Source organism: Miscanthus floridulus, chromosome 3 (genome assembly GCF_019320115.1).
Source record: "Miscanthus floridulus cultivar M001 chromosome 3, ASM1932011v1, whole genome shotgun sequence".
Taxonomy (NCBI): Eukaryota; Viridiplantae; Streptophyta; class Magnoliopsida; order Poales; family Poaceae; genus Miscanthus; species Miscanthus floridulus.
In genome coordinates, this window is record NC_089582.1 from 14,390,944 (window position 1) to 14,416,369 (window position 25,426).

Sequence of the window (25,426 nt, forward strand, 5' to 3'; positions counted from 1 at the left end):
CTGATGACGCGGTAAGTTTCTTTTAACTCCCTTCTACTTTTCCCTTCATATATCAGTAACTGACTCTCTTATGACAGGTTAACAACCCAGCACCATCTGTGAGCAAAAGTGGGAAACCCTTCGATCTTCAGCTTGTTTCCCCGATATCACCGATCGGCTACAATGCCCCCACCTTAACTGCTTTGACTCACCAGAAGATCCGTACCAAGACCATCACCTCTAAGTCCAAATTGGCTACAGCTAGGGCCACTCCATCGGCTGCTGCTACAACCTTGGTCAAGGCATTCAAGGTAACAACCTTGTTTATTTCTACTTATGCTGATCACAAACTGTATTAACATTAATCATCAGGGGGTAAGAGCTGCTGCTGGATCGTCTCGGCAATTCCTCCGACATCAAGCACCACTTCTTTTGACAAACCTTCAGAGGTATCCTCTTGACTTCTCATTTTTATCTGTTAAATATCATACCTTACACTTGTTTTGCAGCAACAATTGGGTACATCGGCAAGCGTACCAGATATCCAAGCTTCACAACCAACAAGTGCCGATGCCCCCAGCCAATCATTGCCGATGCCCAAGCAAAGCGCAAAGCTTTAACAGATGCTGAAGCACAGCCAAAACGACAAAGGTCCATGCCGATCCCTACATCTGCCCCAATGTCATCGGTCATCATACCTCAAGAGCCAACCACCCATGAAGTCACAGAGGATATCCCATCGGCAAGCTCAGCCGATCCCCCACACGACATACTCCAGGTTGCTTCCTCCAGTCAAGCACAGGAAATTGCCTTGAAACAGGTAAACCGATTAACCTAGCTGATTTACAATACTCATACTTATCCTTAACTGACCTCCTTTTCTTTTCCTCAGGAACAAGACTCCCCAAACAGCCTATTCTCCTTTGCTATTGACGTCTCTGACGATGATGGAGAGGAAACAAGTTCTTCCCTTGCACTGGGAACAATATCGGCAGAAACTAAGTCCAAGTTGGAAGCTTTCCTGAACTTGCTACAGCAGGATACCGCCCAACTGGTAGATGACTCGGACCCCGCAAAGGCAATTTTCAAAACAATCCGTGGCCAGGTCCCTGCCGATGTTGAAGAAGTACTCTTCCCAGCAGCCCATTTAGAAAGCCGCCAACTACAATATCAACGGGCTGCTCAACGTATTGCCGATAGAGCAGCTCAGGCTCAACTCAAACAAGAGATGCTACAACTGAAACAAATTGCCGATGAGAAGCACAAGGGCATCGGCAACTTGCAGACTTCGGGTGCTGAACTTAAGCAGAAAATCTTGGATTTATCAGCAAGGAAGATGGCTCTATTGGCTGAATTGAAAGAAGTCGATGCAGCCTTAACTCATGCTCAACAAGAAGAAAGCCAGCTACCCAATGCCATCAAAGCCCTTTAGCAAGAAAGAGATATCCAGGCTCGCAAAGCTTTGGCCATGAAGAAAAAACTCAAGCCTGTGGAGGGTGCTGCCGATGACGATATCAAAGAAATGGAGGAAGCCGACCAGATTCGCCTGCGTGCGATATTAGCTATCCAATCCTTGCTGAACTTGTAATCTTGTTTATTGTATCGGCACTTTATGAAACATTGACATCCTTGCATAATTCTAGCCGATAGGACTGTTATCGGCACTTATACTTTTATGCATCCATCCAGATACTAGGGTAATATTTCTTTAAATATTTTCCATTTAATGCTCTGGGAAACACAACCCCTTCGAGGGTTTCTAGAATATATGCATTACCAGGAACAGACTGATTTATCTGATATGGACCTTCCCAATTAGGAGACCACTTTCCAAACTTTGAACTTTTAGTCCCAATCGGTAAAATCAATTTCCAAACCAGATCTCCATCGGCAAACTCCTTTACCTTCACCTTCTTGTCATACCATCTGGCTACTCTTTTCTTGTTTTCTTTGATGCTAACTAAAGCCCTTAACCGATGACCCGCCACATCTTCCAACTCATCCTTCATAAGAGTATTATAATCATCGGCTGTCAGCAGATCTTGAGAACGTATTCGCCTGGAGCCAACTTTAATTTCCCAAGGCAATACTGCATCGTGTCCATATACTAACTGATAAGGCGTTACTTTGGTTGCACCATGACATGACATCCAATATGACCACAAGGCTTCATTTAATACTATATGCCACCTCCTAGGATTTTCTTCAATTTTGCGCTTAATGAGTTTGATGATCCCTTTGTTAGAAGCCTCAGCTTGACCATTAGCTTGAGCATAATATGGAGAAGAATTTAAAACTTTAATTCCATACCTACAGCAAACTCATCAAATTCTCCTGATGTAAACATAGTGCCCTGATCGGTAGTGATAGTCTGAGGAATACCAAATCGGTAAACAATATGCTCTTTCACAAAATCAATCATATTAACCGATGTCACCTTTTTCAAAGGAATTGCCTCAACCCATTTTGTGAAATAATCGGTAGCAACCAGAATAAATTTATGTCCCTTACTCGATGGCGGATAAATCTGACCAATGAGATCAATAGCCCATCCCCGGAACGGCCACGGTTTGATTATAGGGTTCATAGCCGATGCAGGCGCTCTTTGAATATTACCAAACTTTTGACATCCCTAACATCCTTTAAAATATTTAAAACAATCTTCAAGAATAGTCGGCCAATAGTATCCATTCCTTTTGATCATCCACTTCATCTTGAAAGCCGATTGATGCGCACCACACACTCCTTCATGAATTTCACCCATCAAAGTTTTCGATTCATCACTGCCAACACATCTGAGTAAAACTCCATCTATAGTTCGATAATATAATTCATCATCAAGGAGCACATACTTGGTAGCTTGGAACCTTATACGTCTTTCAACCTTTTTATATGGATCCTTTAAATAATCGACAATCTCCCTTCTCCAGTCATCGGTATTAACTGCCGATGTTAGCACTTCCTGAATAGGTTGATACCCTGAAGCATGCTGAGCTAGTCGATTAGCTTCCTCATTATGCAATCGAGAGATATGTTCAAGACAAAAATCTCTAAATCCTTTCAACAATTGCAAACATTTTTCATAATACGAAATCAAACCTTCACTTCGGCATTCATAAAGTCCAGCCAATTGATTTATAACTAGCATAGAATCACCAAAGATTTCAACAGCATCAGCACGTATCTCCTTCAGTAATTCTAACCCTTTTACCAAGGCTTGGTATTCAGCCTGATTGTTCGTCGACGTAGCAACAATCGGCAATGAAAACTCATACTTCCTTCCTTGAGGTGAAATTAACACAAAGCCGATACCTGCTCCTTCACCACATGTGGACCCATCGAAGAAAAGTGTCCAGGGAGCAACCTCCAGAGAGTCCACTGTATCACAATGCTGAGTGACAAAATCAGCCATCACTTGCCCTTTAACTGCCTTAGTTGATTCGTAACGTAGTTCAAATTCTGATAATGCTAAAATCCACTTGCCGATTCTACCACTTAATATCGGCATCGACAGCATATACTTGACTACATCGTCTTTGCATATGACCGTACATTTGGCAGATAACAAATAATGCCTTAATTTGACACAAGAAAAGTATAAACACAGACATAATTTTTTGATGGCCGAATACCTCGTCTCAGCATCCACTAATCTTCTGCTCAAATAATAAATAACACGTTCTTTCCCTTCAAATTCTTGAATAAGAGCTGAACCGATAACTGTATCATCAGATTTGAACTGGGCATTTGAACCAAAGGCATCTGGAAACCCCCTAGAGTTGGTTGCATAGTAGTTGCTGTGGCATATTGAGGCACTTGGGCCATCGGCGAAACAGCCGATGGTATAGGAGCTTTTCCTACTGCGTCAAACACTTGAAGTAATCCAGGATTGAAAGCAGATGACTCCGGAGGCATACCATATCCCCACCAATTAGTAGGAATCTGGTTATTCTGAGACACAGGGCCTGACATAGCTGATGCCGATAGATCTGTACTAAGCTGAATTCGTCCTCCTGATCGTATCGGTGTAGATTGAATATTAGGTAAACCTGCCGATACTGGAGAAGAAGTGACTTCTGTACCCACAACGGCCGAGGGAGCCGATGGAGTATTGACAGACGCCGGCTCTGGTTGGTGATAGGCAGGCCCAACGTAATGCGGTGACGCTTGTCCTTCTTTGAGAGTTCGAACCACAGCATTATGAATAGTATTGGACAGCACATTGGAATGATTAATCAAAGCATGATTTACTGCAGAATTAACCATCTCTTGAAGTTTACCAGGATTGGAGTCAAAGGTAACCTGCCGAGGCAACGGCAAATCTTGCTTCTGGATGACTTGTCCACTTTTGTTCAGGCTAAACGATTTCAGACAAAGCTGCCTGTATTCTTCTACAGCCTTTTCCATAGCTTGCCTCTGCTCTTCCTTGAGATCTTCTTCTGATACCGCGCTAATGTTCCCCGCATCGATCTCGGAATTGAACATATTGATCGGATTGATTGGTCCCACCGGGCGTGCCAAAAGATGTGTTGATGCAAAAGTGGATCTGCAAACACAAAGGGCTAATACCCGAATCGATATCCAAGGCGTGCCAGTCGATTTGACCTGTTAATCGACAAGGATGAAGATACGAGCACTTTGGTCCTGACAACAGCGATACGCCCGGAAGTCACGGCCAAGAGGTACTCACGCGGAACTCGAGAATCGCCGAAGGTCGCACTGAAGCAATGCAACTCACCGAATCAGTGAGAACTCGTGAAAAGAAAAAAAAATATGCAAATTGACGAAGTCGCCGAAAAGTAAGTAGATGCAAATAGGAGTAAAAATTGGTTTTGATATTGATTGATATATTTATTACATTGCCCCTCACTCCATATTTATACCCTGATCTAAAGAGACACAACCAAACACAACTAGGACAGCAAGCCCATATCTAAGAAAACACGTGACTCTTACATGAATCATACTCTAACAAATATAGAAAAGGAAATCAACTCCTATATATTTCCCTGTCCGCCTCAATTACGATGGAAATCTCACCGTCCTCCTTCCCATCGGCATACTCCCTGTTTCATCGGCAACAGTCTTCAAGTCTTCCTTCATCGGCATACTCCCTGTTTCATCGGTAGTAGTCTTCAAGTCTTCCTTCATCGGCATACTCCCTGTTTCATCGGCAGTAGTCTTCAAGCCTCCCTTCATCGGCATCGACAATAACACCTCCAACCTCATCGGCAACGCCCGAGTCTAAATCAACCTTTCCATCGACCACCACCAGCTATCGGCAACCATCTTTACGAGCTGGCTTTCATCGGCTATCAGAATATACAGTAACTTTCCCCTTGCCGATTAGTCCACTCCGATCATTTTGACACGTGCAAAAAACGGTGTCAACAACTTCGATGTGAATGAGTTCAAACAGGAAGAGGAGGAGCAGGAGGAGGGGGACAAGATCGGTGATGTAGTTAGCTGTGATTCAAATGATTTTGATGATGACCAAGGAGGTATAGATGCTATGTCGACACCGGTTGATGCCATGCCAGTACCGGTTCATACTATGCCATTACTAGTACCAACTGAGGTTTTGCATGGTATCCAGGCTCAGGGTAGACTAGTCACAGATTTGCCAGCAGATGATACCCCCTATGATTCATGGGGCAGAATTAGCGAAGCGCAGCAATATGTTCTACCACCACCTTACACAGCGACTGAGCTTGAGCAACTAAGGTCGATGAATGTACCTTTCAGAGGCGTTCCGAACTATAGGGATGTCAGCATGATAGATTTGGCAGTTTGTGACACTGGTCTCCAGATGTGTAGGAAATCATTGTATGACCATGCGAAAGAAACCCTTAGGAAGGGGATGATATTCAATACAATGTCAGAGATGAAGCTCTTCCTTCAGGACTATGCTGTTTATCACCATAGGCCGTACACCATCACTCATTCGGACAAGGAGTTGAGGTACCACGTGGTATGCAAAAATGGGTTGTATGTGGAGGTTAAATGCATGAAAGAGACAGAGTGATGGCAAGTGAAGGATAAGTAAAGTTGTCGAACCCCACATTTGCCTAACAAATAGGGGGAAGGAAAATCATCAGCAGCTCACTGCACATTCCCTTGCCCGTCGTATATTGGGGCTCGTTGATGACAATAACGACATTTCGGTGTCTTCTTTACAACAGTCCATATCTGGATTCGTTAAGTACGATGTGAAGTACAAAAAGCCTTGGCGTGCTAAGGAAATTGCCTTGGCAATTTGATGGGGTAGTTGGGAGGAAGCGTACAACAGGGTGTCCCGCATCTTATGTGCAATGCATTACTACAACCCTAGCTTGAAATGGTTTGTGGACACTAGAGGGATGTGTTTTCGGGACCTGGTGAGGCATGTCCTCTATCGTGTGTTCTGGTCGTTCACACAAACGAAACATGCATTCCAATTTTGCCGGCCAGTCGTACTTGTTGATGGCACTTTCCTAACAGGAAAGTATAGGGGCACCTTGATGATGGCTGCTACTTTTGATCCTGAGGACCAGATAGTACCCATGGCATTTGCTTTGGCAGAGGGAGAGAACAATGAATCGTGGTCATGGTTCATGTGGCTTCTATGTGTTCAAGTGCTTGGCCCATCTCACACTATATGTTTGATCTCAGAACGTCACCCAGGGCTTCTTTATGCTGTAGCTGAGCATATAGATGGGTTCCCGCCTCTAGTGCATAGATGGTGCATGAGACACTTTGCCGCTAATTTCTAGCAACGTCAGAGGAAGCAAGTGGTATGTGACAAGGTAAAGGCTCTATGTTGTGTACGTACAGAGCACCAGTTCAAGAAGACAAAGAGAGAACTAGACAAGATGGTAAATGAAGTGAGAAAGGCCTGGTTAGAGGCGCAGATGGAACAGAAGGCTCAGTGGGCATTAGCATATGATGAGGGGGGTTTCAGGTATGGCATCATGACCACTAACTCCTCGGAGTCCTTCAACTGTGTATGCACCGGAGTTCGATCGTTGCCTATGTCTCGAATTGTTGAGTTCTCCTTTCATAAGTGCAATGAATATTTTGTCAAGAGGTGGGAACTTGCGCAGAGGAATATAGCTGAGTAGGGGTGTTTTGGAAAGGCCGGAGCAGAACATTTGAAGGAGGTCAAGAAATTGGCCAAGCAGCGCACCGTCGAGCCGTATGGACCCCGCCGCCATATCTTTAGTGTACGGGGCAAGGGTGGCACAAGATTGGGCGGCGAACGTTATGGTGGACGAAACTATCGAGTTGATCTTGAAAAGGTAGAGTGTAGTTGCATTGTCCCTCAGATCATGCATGCCCCTTGCTCTCATATGATCACAGCCTACAGGGTTCGCGGGTACAACTATGAGGATCTACCATATATGTGACCCTTGTATCTCCGTTCGAACATCGTTAGTATTTGGGAGATGAGCTTCGAGCCATGCCTTGACCTGACATAGTGGCCACCTTATAATGGTTATGACTACATGCCGCATCCGGATCTAATGAAGGTAGGGAAGGGTAGGAGGAAGAAGAAGCGACTCAAGGGGGACATAGATGCTATGAGAGGGTACGGCGAAGACATGTACGGAGGGGGAGACTTCAATGAGACCCGTGGTAGGAATCTTTGCTCCATTTGCAAAGACCCTGGTCACAAGGCTAGCAGGCATAGAAGACGAGGGCAGCAAGTGCTTTCATATCGTGTTCGTATTGCATACCAAGTAGTTCAATTTTTGCAATGCTACATAATGTTAATTTGAATACTCTAACCCTTTGTTTATCAATTTGTAATAGGATGGCCCCTCCCATGATGCACTAGATGTACCCCCTTCTTGAGGTGGAGTACGACGATGAGATTTCCAAGAGGTGTCCGAGGGATCCTTACACACCTGTGACTTAGTTGGTTATGTCGAACTTATGTCAAACGAATATTGTCGTCTGAAACTTGTAGACTCATGAACCAATGAAAATGTTATGTGGCAACTTGGCAACTTACACATGGACTCCATTTATTTGCTTCATATTTGTTTCAACTTGCACACGGTCGTGGCAGGACTTGTTGCTGTTTATAGCATCGACAACAGCTCCCGTTCAGTTGCAACTGAGGCTGGTCGGCTTCTATCTATGTCCATGTCCTGCCGCGCCATGGGGCATGGCGTGTCACTGCCGTGCCATGGGGTATGGTGCGGCAGAAGTTGGACACAGACAGAACCTAGGCTTAGGGTTGGCGCGTTGATTTTGTTCCTTTTAGAAATTCTAGACGCATTCGCTATTATTAAAAAAACTTGGAGAGCGAAAAACGGATAGGTCGAAGGGTGACAAACGGATGGGATCACTTAAGATCAACCATTGGTTTTCCGAGTACATGATACATGGGTACAATACATCAATAGTTCAAATGGAAAACAAGACAACACAATGAAAGTTCTAGTACATAGCTACATTGATCATTAATAAAGCATGGAACTAACAAACAGCGTAATTAAAAAACCCTCAGTCAGAAACATACTGAGTAAGCAACTCATCGTCAAAGTACCAATCCTCTACCACAACCTTTTTGTTGTGGCTAGGGTCACTTGCATTTTGCTGATCTACCTTTTGCCTGTAGTAAGAGGCCTCCGCTTCATCTGCGGCCTGAGTGAAGAACGTGTCCTCATCCTCCTCCGCCTACAAGCCTGCCTTTGCTAGAGCGATGAGCTCGCTTAGTCTGCCAGTGTCATCCTCAGCCTCCTCTGCCTGCAAACCCGCCTCTGCTAGAGCGATGAGCTCACTTAGTCTACCAATGTCGTCCTCATCCACGTCCCCCTCATCAGACAACATAATCGGTGATTCAACGGTGCGACCAGCTCATGTTTTTGTGCTCATCTAACTTCTTTTTCTCATACCTTGCATGAGCCACCTCTGCAGCATGTTCCTCGCTGCATCCAATCCCTTCATGTATAAAATGCAATCGGTTAGCAACGCGATTATATTACATTTAAAATCAGGCAATGAAAAAAAGGCTTTCAGGCACTCACTAGCACATAATGCAACAACATGCTCGTTCAAGACCTACATCTATACTCTTGTCTCCTCCCTTGCCTCCTTCCTTGCCCTCTCCTCCTCTAACGTCATCCGTCTCTCCAATCCCCATTTGTCAAGCCCAACATCGATCGAGTTACAAATACCGCGCTGTCTAGCAAACTCACGCATCTTTTCTTTGTGATGTTTAATGAATAGGTTGACATAGTCAAGTCCATATCCCCTCTTTTGTGCACTTACTTGCTCCCCTTCAGTTCATCCAAGAACTTAGCTTGACCATCATAACATTCCCACCAGCATTTCCTAGTGCTCTGTTCAAACGAAAAATTATATCATATATGTCTTAGCAAAAGAAACAAAATACAATTTCATGTTTACCACAAAAATAACCAACCTCATCATAGTCAACCATATGGCTACAATAATGGCCTATTCCAAGCTACAAAGGGACTAGATCGTAGTTGGATTTAACACCACATTTGCACTTGACTGGAGGTGCTTTGTAAATTAACATTTCTTTCTTCTTTTGCTTTGCCTTTGGCGGTTCTTCCGGCCATTGGTTCTTAGGACCATACCACCACTCCTTGAAATGACACTTCGCCATTCAAAACACCTAAAGAGGTGACATTAGTACATGAACACACATAGCTCAATATTTCAACACATACACTTTGCACTTACTTCATCCTTATTTGGACACACAAACTCCAACGTATTTTCAGGGTTTATCACAGCTCGATCTCCGCAATCACACAGAGGAGGTTCCTCGAGTCGTCTAACTATGGCTAAGTGCTTCTCCTTAGCCCTCATTGGAGGGGGGTTAGGGGGAGGTGGAACCCACCACTTGAAGTGCTCTCGTGGATGTCGCCCTCTCCACTAATCGTCGAAAAGGAGGTACCTGGGGTCAAACTTGTCTACACCGTCGATCCACTAAAAGAAAAAGCAAGTCTCATGGGGCTACACAACAAAATTCCAACAAAATATTAATAACTTAGTAATATAAATGAAGAAAAAAACATATGAAAACAATTACTTACATTAAAACGACTGCATGTGTAGAAGCAATGAGGCGCTATGTCTGGATGTCTCGATTGAAACACGTCGGCCGAACTACCACAGTCATAGTTAGGGACAGAGAGGTCAGGAGGGACGGGGGCATCTTTGCTAGACTCATCTAGGTACAATTCTCTAGGATGACCCCGTTTTCGCCACAACTGCTCCCGAAACATGTCTTCCATCTAATAAAATGGTTCAGATTAAACATCAGTCGAAACAACGCAAATTAATGGAAAATATAATCATTTGCATTGCAACTCAAATAATATAACAAACACTTATAGCAACAAAAATATACATGGTAAACATACTTCTAACTAAATAATTAGTTAAGGCGGGCTGGCAGGCGCGGCGGCCACGTGCGGGCAGGCGCGGGCGTGCGTGCGGGCAGGCGAGCAGGCGCGGGCATGCGTGCGGCAGGCGGCCAGGCGGGCGGCGGTAGGAGCGTGAGGCCAGGCAGACAGAGGGAGGGCGGCTCGCTGGCGATATATATTCCGGGAGTGACGCACAGTGAGGGATCGGTGGCACGGCAAGCCCTGCCACGTCACTGGTCAGCAGCCCCGGTTGTCACCACGTCATCCTGGCGCGACACAGGTGTTTCGCCGCGCCATGACAATAGGCGCGGCCAAAAGTGTTAGTTTTGGAAGAAAAAAAACAATATTAGATTTAAAATTAGTTTACAAAAACTGTTAAAAATAAAAAAAAAACTCTTCAATTTGCACATAGCAGAAAGTTCAAATCGCAAGACCTTCCTATGTCCTTCCTCTTCCCGTGCGGCCATTAACGTTACTATAGTTCCCTTGCATCCCTCCCGCCTCATCACACCGAACGCCCCCACAAGTCACGCTGACCATCATCCCGTCACTACTTTCCATATCTGCCCACACTTCCCCCACACACGGCACCACACAGCAACTGGGGTGGCAGTATAAATGGCGCCTCGCCACTGATCCCCAAACCCACCTCAAATGGATTGATTCAGCCTTATTTTTTTAACATGTATGATTGATTGTACCTTGAAATACCTTTTAGTGGTAAAAATAATGGGTATTCAATGAATACTCTTGAAATCCCCTAGGCGATGATGAGCAGCCCTATGGAGCGGCTGTGTGCGCGGCAAGATAAGCGGAGTGCTCAACCGCGGTGCGGCATCACCGCGGCCACCCAGATCGAGCGACGGCTCATGCGCGAGGCCGCACCGACTACGGATCTGGCGAGCGTGGGCTTCTCAGGCGATGTCACACGTGCGGGCCTCTCTGACGGTGGCGGATGCGCAAAATCCAGCAGTGCCACGGAGTTTCCTGCGAGCGGCAACAGCTCATCGATGGGCTCAGCGGGCCCTGTGGATGGGCTAGGCGGGTCAATCGACGGGATTGCTGTTTTTTATTTTTTTAATTCATTAATGCAGGCGAGCATATGTCCGCCTCTGTTAAGCCAGATTTACCAAGATGATTTGGCGGAGGTGAACTAGTTGCCCACCAGCCGAAACTGCTACTGTAGTAATGGATGACGACCACCCACCGTGGTGCGGGGCCCGGAAAGGCGAAAAGCGTCGACAGAATGACACGTCTGCCGAGCGGATTGAGCGCGAGGATGCGGAGACCGCGGGAGCACCATGGCCTTGTCCATGTTAGGGTACATCAGTGGGGAGCGCACAGGGAGACCAGCGTGGTGGCAGGTCTCGGCGCCGAACTCGAAGAGGACCAAGCCGTTTCTCCAGTCCCAAACGTTTGGCACCAGCAAGTCCCCGAAACCCAATTCAGCACTTACCGCCGTGCTAGAGGCATCAGGAAGCAGGATGAACTCCGAGCCAGAGATAACTCAGCGGGTTGGTATGAAAAGTAGCAGCAAAGCACACATGATTTAAAAGTGCGGGATACATTTTTCTTGGTTTTATATCTCAATATAGGAAAAACATTTTTTGCCTGAAGGAATCCGATGTGGTTTTAAAAATTGAAAATCTTTCTCCATTGTGTTTGGCCTCCTATTTCTACCACTCGATAGTCAATGTCACCATCTTCATCATAGTTGCCCACATAATAGTCACCACTCAGTTCCCGGAGCTCCCTCCGCCAGCACTCTACTGCAAGGCGATCCAAAGCCCCTGTGACCGGTTGAGCATGTCCACCATGGACGTCGTCTGGTGCCTGTCGACGAGGCCCGTGAGGTCCGTCGAGTCGCCAAGAACAGTGGCACGCTGCCATGAGTGGGAGCTCAGCCTGGAAGGATGTAGGCGTCGCCAGACCCCTCATACAGCTGCGGTTTCAGCACACGCTCCTGCATCTCCCGCCGCTCGGCCAATAGCGCCTGCGTTTGCTGGTCCCAGGACAGCGACGCGCACGACTCCAGAAGCCGCGCGGGTGTAGTCGCCCTCCTCCACGGCGGCCTGCACCACGGCCATGTCCTCCGCGGCGTGGACGCGGTGCCACTCGCGCTCCAGCTGCAGGGACATCCCCGCGGTCACCGGGAACTCCGGGCGGAGCAGAATCACTGGGTCGCCTCCCACCCGCACCATCTCCGTGGTGACTGTGTCGCGGTAGGTGCAGCTGTAACACCCTAAATTTTACAACAATTGAAACTAGAGAAAATTTGATTTACTAAGCATTTTTGTGAGCATTTAAATTTAGGAAGAATAATAAAGTTTACCAAATTAAAATTCAATATTGGTTAACAACAATGAATGTGCATTCATGCTGCTGCATAGTAATTTTTGGAATGGTGTGATTTGAATTCAAATTTGAACTTGATTTGAACTTTGTCTTCAAAATTGTTTTGGAAAGAAATTAGAAAAAGAAAAGAATAAATTCTTTCTTCTTCCTCTTTCCGGCCCGTAGGCCTGCTGCTGCCCGCGGCCCACCTTTTCTCCAGCGCCGGCCCACGCTCGCCCACGCCGCAAGCCGCTGGAGGCAGCCCAGCTCGCGCAGCCCAGTTCGCTGGCCAGCCGCAAGCCACGCCCGCGCACCTTCCTCCGCCCGCTGACAGCCCTGGCCCGCAGGTCAGGGGCTTCTCCTTCCTGGCGCCGTAGCGAAGTCGGACACTGTGCCGACGCCGTCGAGTCCGCCCTTGCCACGATCTGTGGTGCCGTGGCGCCCAAGGGATCCTGGCCCCATAAATAGCGCCCGCACCCTCCTCTGTCTCCTATCCCATCTGGCGCCCGTTTTTCTTCGCCAAGCAGCCGCAGCCGAGCTTCGTTCCAGCGCCGCCGCCGACCACCGCTGTCCACCAAGCACCGAGCCGCCGTCGCTGCTTCCCGCTTGCGTTTTCCGGTTCGGGTGAGATCCCCATCCCTTCCTCTCTCTCCCGGTACCTTTCTTTGGTCGAATAGTGCACTGGAGGTCATGAACTGAGTGCTCCAGAGGCCGGCCATGGCGCCGCCGTTGTCCAAGCCACCATTGGCACTGTTCCGGCGTCCCTCTCTCTCTCTATTTCTGCCAGATCGGATCTCAACCGCCCAAATCTAATCTAACGGCCTCAATCGGAGGATACCCCTTCGCATGGCTGTTTTACTTAAGAGTCCCTGTATTTTGCAAAAATAGAACCCGCCGTCCTTTGCGCGTTTCACAGTTTATGTTTCTTTCTTTCGAAAGCGTATTTTCGTTCGGTTGGACTGAAATACGTTTTCAATTATTTACAGTTTTGCCATTCAACTTGTTTTAGCCATAACTTCTTCGTTTTAACCCCAATTTGATCCGTTCAAGTTGCGTTAGGTTCATAATTATGTGATCTACATGTTTATGTTACTGTAAAGTAGATTTCCAACTATTAAAATTCAAGCTTAGATTTAATCTATTATTTTCCTATAGGAAATCTTGTTTAAATCATAACTTTTCTGTTTTAGATCCGATTTTCGTGATCTTCGCGCCTGTGTGTTCGTAGTGAGACGTAGATTCGTTTTCCAAACTTTTCATCTTGATTCTTTGCTGTTGGTGTACTGTTCTAATCTGTAGCCTTGTTTGCTTTGCATGATTGCTCCTGGATGATTGTATGTTGCTGTGGTTATCGAGTATAGACGGCGAGCAGTTCTCGGGAGATCAAGGGTACGACTTTGATGAGCAGGACCAGCAGGAGTACTTTGCTCAAGGCAAGTATAGCATGGGATCATCCTTGTTTCCTATTCACTTTAATTCATTAAATTCATGTTGCATGTGTTGCCTTGATAGGGAATTCCTAGAATTGAACTATTGCCTTGTCACCTATGGGTTATGCATTTGGGTAGCTTTGCTAGAGCTCAATCAAACCATGATCTTGTAACTTGACTAATGGTATACGCAATAAACATTAAAACATGACTTTTTAGCAACATGGAAATAGGGGGCTGGAGTGTTTAGCTACTTTCTAAATGCTTCAGATTCCACTCCCTAAGGACTTATCTGTAAGTGATCATCCGGGACTTACAGTACAGCTGTGAGGGCTACATGGCTCTGGCTTTAGCTCAGTATGAGGACCTTTTCTAGCTTGTTAGTGGTTACCTTTATGGCGCAAGAGGGGTGTGTTCCGGGTTGGATATAGTGCGGCCTCTGTCCGTCAGTGTATAGGCTGCGCGTCATTGTGCCTGTCAGAAGGGGAGCTCTACATTCGTAGGCCACAGAAACCTAGCAGCCCTAACTTGTTAGATGAACCTTTGAAAGGCTTCATAGTGACCCCTGCCCGCCCACCTTGGAAGTGTTTTGGGAGTTATAAACCCAGGCATATGGGTATCACGACTCACAGTGAAAGTGTACAACCTCTACAGAGTGTAAAACTGGTATATCAGCCATGCTCACGGTCACAAGCGGCCTTGGAACCCTTATGGAATAGATGATCACTAAGTAACATCTGTTTATGCTATTCATTATTCATGTTTACATTTGATCATGTGTTTTGCAATGGGAATTGAAACAACTTGATGCTACTGATAAGCTAAAATTGTGACAACTAAAAGCTGAACGCTGTTAAACCTGTGTCTAGCCTTTTGAGCCTCATGAACCCCGTGTTATACTTGTTGAGTACGACATGTACTTACACTTGTTTATTTTCATTATTTGGATAAAAATCCTGGATGGGTAACACATGACATTGGGTATGATGATTTTCCTGAGGACTACTAGACTTGTGGTCAACCAGTCGACGTCCCTGTGAAATGGAGCCTTCGCGAGAGATCTTTTTATTACCTTCGCTATACTTATGTAATAACTCTGTCTTATTCGTGATGTAATAAACATTGGTGATGATACTATTCATAATTTGTCGACTTATGTGTGTCACTGATCTCTGGGCGCACATAAGGTTTTGCACCCCATTGTCATAGGTTAGGTATATCATAATTTATATGAATTCCCTGCATATATTTATTTTATTGCTAAATTAGTAACTCTTTTTCTATGTGGGGACATTAAATGATTTTTAGAGGATTTGGATTGTGTTGTTGTGGGAGTATTTCTCAATACAAGGAAAACCTTTACTGCCCAAAGAAATCAGATTTGGTTTTGAAAATTCTAGGTCTTTCTCCGTTGTCCCTGCATTGTCCCCGGCACTGACCACCGTTACTGCAGGGGCGTCCTCATCTCCATCACCTGCGGTCTCCCAACCCTGCTCCACGAGATGGCCACAAGTCTCATGTAGGGAAATGGTGTCCCTAAGCACCCACCCGTCGGCACTGCCGCCAGCAGCACCAGTGCCGCCATACCTGCGGTCGTCCTTCATCCTGCGGAGCCAGATGTTGAGCCTGTTCTCCCCATCCATATGGAAGAGGTGTAGAGGACACTGTTGTCACCCCAGCAGTGGATAGGGTTGCCTTGGTATTGATCAAGCTCCACACCCTCATGGAGATCGACGATAAAGAATCTCCCTTGGCGGGGTCTAGTCATAGGATGTATCCTGCTTTGGGTTGCCATGTAGATCTTGTCACCGGTGAGCACAGTAGGCGACAGGATCTGCATAAGCAACGGAGGGACAAGACCCATGGCTATGCAGCGGATAGCCCAGGAGCCCGACCGCAGGACACACACCAGTGTTATGACCTTATTGTCTGACTCCCAGGTGCAGACGTTGACGCTGTAGCACAAGGCATCATCGCCGTGGTCGGCTGGGAGGATCATCGCATGGCGGTACTCCAGAAGGGAGATAGCTGTGATGACTGTGGGAGCACCATGGCCAAACCCATGATAGGGTACAACAATGGGGAGCGCACAGCGAGACCAGCATGTGGAAGGTCTCGCCACTAAACTCAAAGAGGGCCAAGTCATAGGCACGTCGAGTGTAGGCGCCGCAAGAGATACCTCCGCAAGAGATAATTTATGTGAATTCCCTGCATATATTTATCCAAAATACTATTTTACGAGCGCGCGCACGTTAGCGCTGGGGAATGCGCACCATTGCTACCGTCCGATCTCTCTGTGCGGATGTAGCCATGAGCCCACAACGAAGTAGACATGGCCCACAAACCACAAGTATCAACGTTTCTCAGATATCGATTCCCCATTTCCTCTCTGTTCTCTCTCCTCCCTATCGTTCTCTGTCTTCCCATTCATTTCCAATCCCGTACAAAATTGAAAAGTGAATCCAGCAGCCGGAGCTACACCCTGCAATCCTTGACGAATCTAGCAATAGCTGGTGACAAGGGGGCAAAAGCCCTTCGAACCTGGGTGGACGTCGTTGACGACCGCTTGTGGACGGAGGTAACAGGGAGGATTTCGCCCATGGTTCATGGAGAAGGAACCTTGATGGTTCAAGAAGGGTGGTGATCTGGTGGATTTTGGCATCCCGCTGCCAGTGATGTTCCACCTCCCCTAGGCTCCCATGGGGTTGTAAGGTGCGTAAACATTTCCATCCCATTTTTCTTCAACTAGCCCATTCTAATCCCAGTGAATCTCGCATCAATGGGGCTTCGATCCCTAGTGAATCTGGTAGAAGCTAGGTTTCAAATCACTATCAATTTCACAGCAGACTATGAACTGGCCCTTCGAATCCGGCTAGATGAATGATTTGTAGCTTTGAATCGAGCTGCGTTTGGTGTTCCAGTGAGGAGCTGTGACGGGAGGTTGTCTTGCCTATGGTGGTTTCCGCGGTGGTGGAGATGTTCGTTTTGGGTCCGTCATCATCCTTCCCCTTCCCCCATTCGCATCCGTTTGTTGTTCTTCGCCGTTTCGATTTCATATGCCCTTCTAATCCTCCATGTTCTCTATATTGAATCTCACTTTACGAATCCATGGCAGATCTGTTACTATTGGTGAATCTTGCCTCTGTTTAGTTTGTCTCCTTCATGAATTAGTCGCCGCTAAGCTTCAATCGAAGTCAATCGAAGTGGTGGATCTCCAATTTGGGCGCCACAAACTGTAGGTTCATTAGCATTTCCTAAGCATTTAGGTTCATTTTTGGGAATATCCTTGCCATTCTGTATGCAATCCTACTGAATTTCACTCTCAGTCTAGCTTCGGTACTACATGTGTGTTGGTGCCCTATACTATGTACTCGGATTTTTCATGCGGTCTGTACTTAGATTTGATAGAACAGATGGTAGCTGTGGTCTAAGTGATCTTTCATGTGGTGTGTTTGGAGGCCTAGGGTTTTTTCATGAGAATTGCATTAATCATGAGCTTTGTCATATGTGTAGTAGCTATTATGCCTTTTCTTAGATTTTGTAATAAAATGTGAATATGGTTATTATTCATGTAATGATGTGGTTATTCATGACAAGTGTGTATTCCCTGCACTACGGGAAACAGGGCATTTACCGAGTGAAACTTTCTTTGCTGAGGGCTAAAAGTCAGGCACTCGACAAAGAGCTATTTTGCCGAGTGCTGCACTATGGCAAAGGAGGGAAGTACTTGAATGGATCCAGACGCTAATGTTCCCTGATGGGTATGTAGCGAATCTGAAGAGGGGAGTGAACTTATCTACTCTGCGAGTCAACGGGATGAAGAGTCATGACTACCACATATGGATTGAGCGGCTTCTTCCGACGATGGTTCGAGGCTATGTCCCTGAGCATGTCTGGCTAGTGCTGGCAAAGTTGAGCTATTTCTTGCGCCAGCTTTGTGCCAAGGAGCTATCTCGGACCGTCATTGATGACTTGGGAAAAGGGGCACCTGTGTTGCTCTGTAAGTTGGAGAAGATCTTTCCACCCGGCTTCTTCTTGTCAATGCAGCATTTGATTGTGCACCTCCCGTATGAGGCACGAATGGGGGGGCGTGCAGGCCCGTTGGTGCTATCCAATCGAGAGATGTCTAAAGACTCTTCGCAAAAAATGTAGAAATAAAGCCAAAATTGAGGCTTCCATTGCAGAGGCATACATTCTGGAGGAGGTGTCAAACTTCACAGAAAAATACTACACTGAGAACCTTCCTAGCGTGCATAATCTACCCCCTCATTACAATGCTAGCAAAAATGAATCGAACCTCAGCCTTTTCCAAGGGCAACTCGGAAGCGCAAGTGCATCGACCACTAAGCACTTGAGTATTGAAGAGTGGTGCAGTATCATGTTATATGTGTTGACCAACCTTGTCGAGGTGCAGCCGTATGTGAGATAAGTTCTCAACGAACTTGTTTCAGTATGCCATCACTATTCTGCATCCAACTCCCTTGTTTCTCGTTGGTACAGGGAATTTCTTCGTGAATCCTGGCATCAATCAAGGGATCCTACCCCGCAGGAAAATGATACCCTTCTTTCACAGGGTGCGGGACTAGGGAGGCCTGGTTTCATTTCTTGGTTCAAAAATATGGTACCGTCCAATTTAGCTCGTACTTAGTTTGACATTCCAAGTTGCTCGTATGTTCGAATAATATAACGATCTATCCTGCTTGAGCTTGCAGGCCCAAACCGATGCTTTTATAAGTGATGAGTTGAGACAGGTTGCAAACGGTTGTGCCTTAAGGGTCAGGTCATTTACCAGTTATGATGTGAATGGATATCGCTTTCACACAACAAGCTACGAGCAGAGTCGGACAAATAAAAAAAACCACAAATAGTGGAGTTTTTACGCCCGGCACTGATGGCCTTGACTATTATGGAAGAATTGAAGAAATATACGAACTTTCATTTTATGGTGCCAAACCTTTTAATCCTATCATATTTAAATGCCATTGGTTTGATCCTCGAGTAACGAGACGGACCCCTAATCTTGGGCTAGTCAGAATGGAACTAGACAATGAAAGGGTTGATGACGAGGACACTGGAGATGAGGTGCAAAATGTGAAGGACTTCGAAATGCTTGAGCGATTACGTTTAGGCAATGACAATGAAGACAACATTCCTCCTTCGGATAGTGTTGATTATTTGGGCAATGACAATGTTGATAGTGATGACGAAACCTATGATCCAGCTAATCCCAATCATGAAGATTATTTCTAATACATGTAATACTATGTTTTTGTAATTATGTTTTGTTTATTTTTCATCTATTTCTATTTCTAATTACGTCTTGTTTATTCTTTTTAATTGCAACTGATTGAACAAAGATGGCGGGCCGAAGCGACCGTCATAGGGACGTGTCCTCGCTTTACCAAACACCACACACTATAGATGCCGCTGCAGGTGAGGGGCCGTCGGACAGGAGGAGGAGGAGCAGCGGCCGCAGGAGGCAGCCACCGCCGCCTCCTACCACACAGCACGAGGAGGACGAGGAGGAGGCGAGGCCCGGAGACGATGACGAGCTGGTTCGGCAGACGAACGAGGAGGAGGGAGCGCACAAGGGGGAGGGGATGCACGAGGAGGATGATACGGGTTCCGCTTCCTCTGGTTCATCCAACGTCTACTTGCGAGGTCCGGCGAGCCTCCCTCCAGTTCCGCTTCCTCACCAACGCCCAATGATTCACCCCAAAGGGCAAAAGTAAGTAACTTAAGATTTAATCACCACCACTTCATATGATATGTTGAAAATCGATATAGAAACTAATATTTTTTCTTAATCACTTGTGCAGGAACTGGACGATTGTGTCAGGTGGTGGTCACGGATGCCCGGGTGGGCCGAGACGCATGATGCTGCCCGGGAGCGGCGTTTGCAGATGCATGGTCCAGCACACCATCAAGGCAACCGCAACCTCGCCGGATACAAACAATTATGGGTACGCGAATTCATTTAACTATTCTGACACTCAATTATGCCTTATTTCTAATCATCTTGCTGTCTTTCTCACAGTCGGAGGCACATGGTGGCCAGCAATGCTCCGACTTCTAGGCATGGTGTATGTCCCACAAGGGCAAGGCGACATCCAGCGACTCCTACAACCCGGAGGACCCGCCCAAGGCGTACACCAACCCGAGCGTCCACACCCGCATCAGTGAGTACACGTCGGCAGCAAGGTCGGTCCATGGACCAGAGTACGACCCGAGCACCGAGGACTTTGATGCAGAGATCGTCATGAGGGTGGGTGGAGGCAAGAAGCATGGGCGGTACTAGCTTGGTGACGGCGTCATCGACTCGACCTCTACTCCCTTTCTCTCCTAGATCTGAGCACAGAGCACGAGCGCAAGCCCGGCCATACGGCCATGGCCAAGTGCTTCACAGCAATGGGTCGACGCACTCGAGGTTATTCCTGTTTTACTCGTCGTACATTGATCTTTACACAACTTAATTAGCTTTGCATTACTGAAACATTGGAGTGAAATATTGCAGGCCCGGCTGAAAGAAGAAGCAAGGCAACGTCAGGACCTGGCGGCCCAGCTGCAGTCCGAGTGGGCCTCGTGAGAGGCCCAGGCGCAGAGGATGGCGGAAATGATGCAGTTCATGCAGACTCTTGGGCAACATACCGGTCTAGCTGTGCCACCTGGGCTATTCGCTCCACCTCCGACTCCTGCAGCTGCAGCTACTCCTGTGAGTTTTCGCTTGTGCTTTGCTTGTATGACCTAGATTAGCTATCCAAGTAATCTTGTCTAAGGCATGCAATCTCTTCTCCTTTGTGCAGCCTTAGTCGGAGGGTTCAAATAATCCAGCTCATGCGCCTCCGACTGATCCAACTTTTCCTTCACCAGGCACTCAGTTTCCACCTTGGTGATGAGTAGCATTAGTTGTATTTGCATTTGTTGTTCACTTGGTGATGGATTTCTGATATATTTGTCATGCACTAGTGGTATATTTGGATAATTGTGATATATGTGATAGATGTTTGGATTGATGTATGTGATATATGTGATATATTGTGATAAATGTGATATATGCGATGGATGTGATAAATATGTGATGTATGTTTGGATGGATGTGAGATATATGTGATAATCTGTGTTTGTCGTGATGGAATGTAAAAATGAATAAAAAAACTGGTTTTGGTCAGTTTGCCGAGTGCAATGGTCACTGCACTCGGCAAAGCTGAAAAAAGGGGCGCCAACCCGTTTCCCAGCTTTGCCGAGTGCCATGACCATGGCACTCGGCAAAGAATTGTTTAAAAAAAAATAAAAAACTTTACCGAGTGCCACCCATCCGGCACTCGGCAAAGAATTTTTTTAAAAATAAAAAAATAAAAAACTTTGTCGAGAGCCACCCGTCCGACGCTTGGCAAAGAAATTTAAAAAAAAATAAAAAACTTTGTCGAGTGCCATCCCGGGCGGCGCTCGGCAAAGATTTTTTTAAAAAATAAAAATAAAAAACTTTGCCGAGTGCCAGCCTGGGCGGCGCTCGGCAAAGAATTTAAAAAAAATGAAAAACTTTGCCGAGTGCCGTTCGGGTTGGCACTCGGTAAAGCCGCCGTCACCGTTTCCTGCGCCATGATGGCTCGTTTTCTTTGCCGAGTGTTGTCTTGGCACTCAGCAAAAGCTTTGCCGAGTGCCCGACAAATGGCTCTCGGCAAAGGCTGCTTTGCCGGCCATTTTTTTCCCGAGTGGCCTTTGCCGAGTGCGGCAGTCGGCAAAGCCTTTGCCGAGTGTATTTAGGGCTTTGCCGAGTGCCGCAGGCACTCGGCAAAGCGCCAGAATCGAGTAGTGCTGGTTGCTTCTCCTAATTGTTAGTATTTATCCGCCTCCCTGTCATTTCAAATCTGCACCAAAAATCTTTTTCAAAACTCATGTTGTGATGTGCCTAGATTTTTTTTCTCATAAGTGGTTCCGTTTTGATAACTACAAGTGTGCACGTGCTCTCCTACCTGTTAGTATTCATGCCTGTTCACCCTTACTTGCCTGTGCACTTTTCTGTCATTGTAAATGACTGTGCAATGTACCCTGAAGACTTATATGTTTTTACTTTTTTCTTAAAAAACTCATGTATTGACAAGCCTAGTGCACAAGTGAGAACTTTGCATTATTCACTACATGAAAAACAATTTGTAGCAACAGGGCTTTTTTTAGGGGCGACTGGCATTGGAGCAGCCCCTATAGTGGTGTGCTCGGGCTCCAGCACAGCAGCCACCCCTACAAATGACACAGTAGGGGAGGCTGGTAATACGAGTCGTCCCTACAAATATGTCGATTTATAGGTATTACCAGCCGCCCCTACAAATACCCGTTGTATATATAGCAACCACCTTCTTCCACCTCGGGCCACTCTCTCCAACCCGAGCAAAAATGGTTGGGAGGCCTTGGGCTCCTCTAAAAAATTGCTCTACTAATGGGGGGGGGTTTGATCTCAAATAATTTGGTGGAGAGGTTGTACAAGGTAAGAAAATGCTATTCCAAGCCTTTATTTGAAGTTTTAATGGTTGGTTAGTGATCGTAATTAGAGTTTTGCTTTTCTCTCTTTTCTATGGTGCTTGAGCTTTGCATGAAGCGAATTAGACTCTAGTTTTGAAGCTATTAGTGTAAATTAGTTAGATAAATGAGATTACACCATTTATTAGTCGATCTTGCTTGATTTTAGTTGAGATTACACCATAGTTTCATGTATGTTTCATGTAGATATAGATTTAGATCTAGATCTAGGGTTTGTTTTTTTATTTTAATTTTGTAAATTTATGTTTCATGAAATTGGAATAGGATTTGCATCAAAGGTAGTGGGTGAAATATTAATTGTTGCAAATTGTTGTCTTCGAAATTATTTATTTTAATTAATAAATATATATTTTTAATTATTTATTGATAAATAGGTCATTAATTAATTACCCTCTATCATGGTGTGTGTTTGATATGCTTCATGTAATTTTATTTTATATTTATATTTATATATATCTGAAGTATATAGAATTATTGTCAAGTACTTAATTTTTAATTTGATTCCTTTACATATATATCTGAATTAGTAGTCCTTTAATGTATTTTCTTTTATTGTTGTGTTTTAAAAGATGGAGTACAGGAAGTCTTGGATGTATGGTTCGAGGCAGGTTTCCTTGAAGAGGTGGACAAATTTATTGAAGCCGCAAAGAAGCATGCAACGACGTTGACAGAGAATAAGGATACAATTATTTGTCCCAACAAAGATTGCAAGAACCTTATGGCATGGACAGATGTGAGTATCATCAGATAACATTTGATTTTGCGAGGATTTGTTGAGGACTACACAGTATGGATTCATCATGGTGAAACAACGGTTGTTGATAATGATGACGATGATGAAGAAGACGATGCCGAAACCCTAGAATACCTATCCCAATACTTAGAAGAGCTTGATGTACAAATGGATCCTGAGTTTGGCAATGAACAATGTGGTGATGATGGTGGTTGGGATGGTAATGATGAAGGTGGTGCCAATAATGATGGGGGAGCACGTGTTGGTGATGAAGATGATTTTGATGATTTGGAGGAAATGATTCGGGTCCTTGGACCAGAGATTTTACTAAAGAACCCGAAAGGTCTAGAAAATTTGGAAAGGGTGATAAAAGCATCGAAGGAGACTGTGTATGGTGTTCAAAAGGGTTGTCTGCCACATTGGACATTGCTACGTTTTGTGCTTGAGCTACTCATCCTGAAGGCTAAGTACGGCTGGTTAGACTATAGTTTCAATTATCTATTGCGTCTCCTGTCATGGGTGCTACCACAACCAAACTCGGTTCCTGCCAACACATACCAAGCGAAGAAGGTCATAAGTCCACTGACAATGGGGGTTGAAAAAATCCATGCATGCCCCAACCAATGTATCCTTTTTCGTGGTGAAATGTTCACGTCACTGGATAAATGTCCCCGGTTGTCATGTGATGCTGACAGTGTTTCTACCTATTGCAATCAGGTCTATAAAGTCAGAGTTCTTGGAAATGGCCATCACCCACATGTGCTACTTCTTTTCGAAGATCTCACAGAAGACGATTGGCAAGAAAGAGCTGAGTGACCTACATGAATTTGTGGTGGAGACACAAAACCAACTAGAGATGTGTTTACCTCCTTCTTTTTTTGATATAACGCCACATCTTATGATTCACATGGTTCATTAGATACAGGCGCTCGGCCCTTGCGACTTGTATGAAATGTGGTCCTACGAGCGGTTCATGTCGGTTCTAAGCCGATACGTGTATAATCGAGCATACCTAGAGGCCTCCATGATAGAGGGTTACAGTACTGAAGAAGTCATTGAGTGCTGTCAAGAGTACCTAAAAGTATAGAAAGGGATTGGTAAACCCGATTCTCGTCACAAGGGTAGGCTGGCTACGAAGGGCACCTATGATAGAAAAGTGTTCATCGACATGATTACAAAGAAGTGAGTCGGGCGCATTATAGTGTCTTGTAGAGTACACAACAGATGCAACCGTACATTGATGAACACTTGCTATCATTATGGCGGAGAGAAATGGTTGTTCAGATGATTGGGTCATGAAATAGTATAAGCAATGACTAACTACATGGTTGAAGGACCAAAACATATCGCCTAGAGAAACCATAGACTCTATTACCATAAGTAGGTTGGCGGAGGGGCCATCGAGACAAGTGACATCTTGGAAAGCTTATGACATCAATGGGTACACGTACTATACCCACGCAAAGGATAGTAGATATGTGAACCAAAATAGCGGCGTTCGATTAGAAGCTCTCGATGGAGTGGGGCGAAAGATCAAATACTTTGGCATCATTGAAGAGATATGGAAACTTGACTATGGAAGGGATATAACGGTGGCCCTGTTTCGATGCCGCTGGATCAAACAACAACAACCGAACAAGATCGGATTGAGAGTCCTGGACCTCGAGAATCTAGGCTACCAAGATGACCCTTGGGTGCTCGCTTCACGTGTCACACAAGTTTTCTATATGCTTGATCCACAAAGTAACCTCTCCCCGAAGAAGAAGACAAAGCACGTGGTTGCCTTCGAGAAACAACACATTATCAGAGTTGATGGCATGAACGATGTTGAAGCTTACAATAACTATGATGAGATACAGCGGGCTAGCTAGTTGTTGAACGTAGAGTGTTTGTGTAAGTGTGTGTTTGTAAGACTTCATTTATGCATGTGTGTGAGATTATATATTTATGTATGTGTGTGAGACTACATTTATGCATGTGTGTGAGACTATCCTTTGCAACATCCAGGTGAACCTATTGCAACTTCC

The 25,426-nt window shown here is 45.6% G+C and overlaps 1 pseudogene; it reads right to left on the reverse strand.

Moving 5' to 3' along the window:
* Nucleotides 1-12,301: 12,301 nt before the first annotated feature.
* LOC136543220 (uncharacterized) overlaps nucleotides 12,302-25,426 on the reverse strand; it is a 42,707-nt pseudogene continuing 29,582 nt past the window's right edge.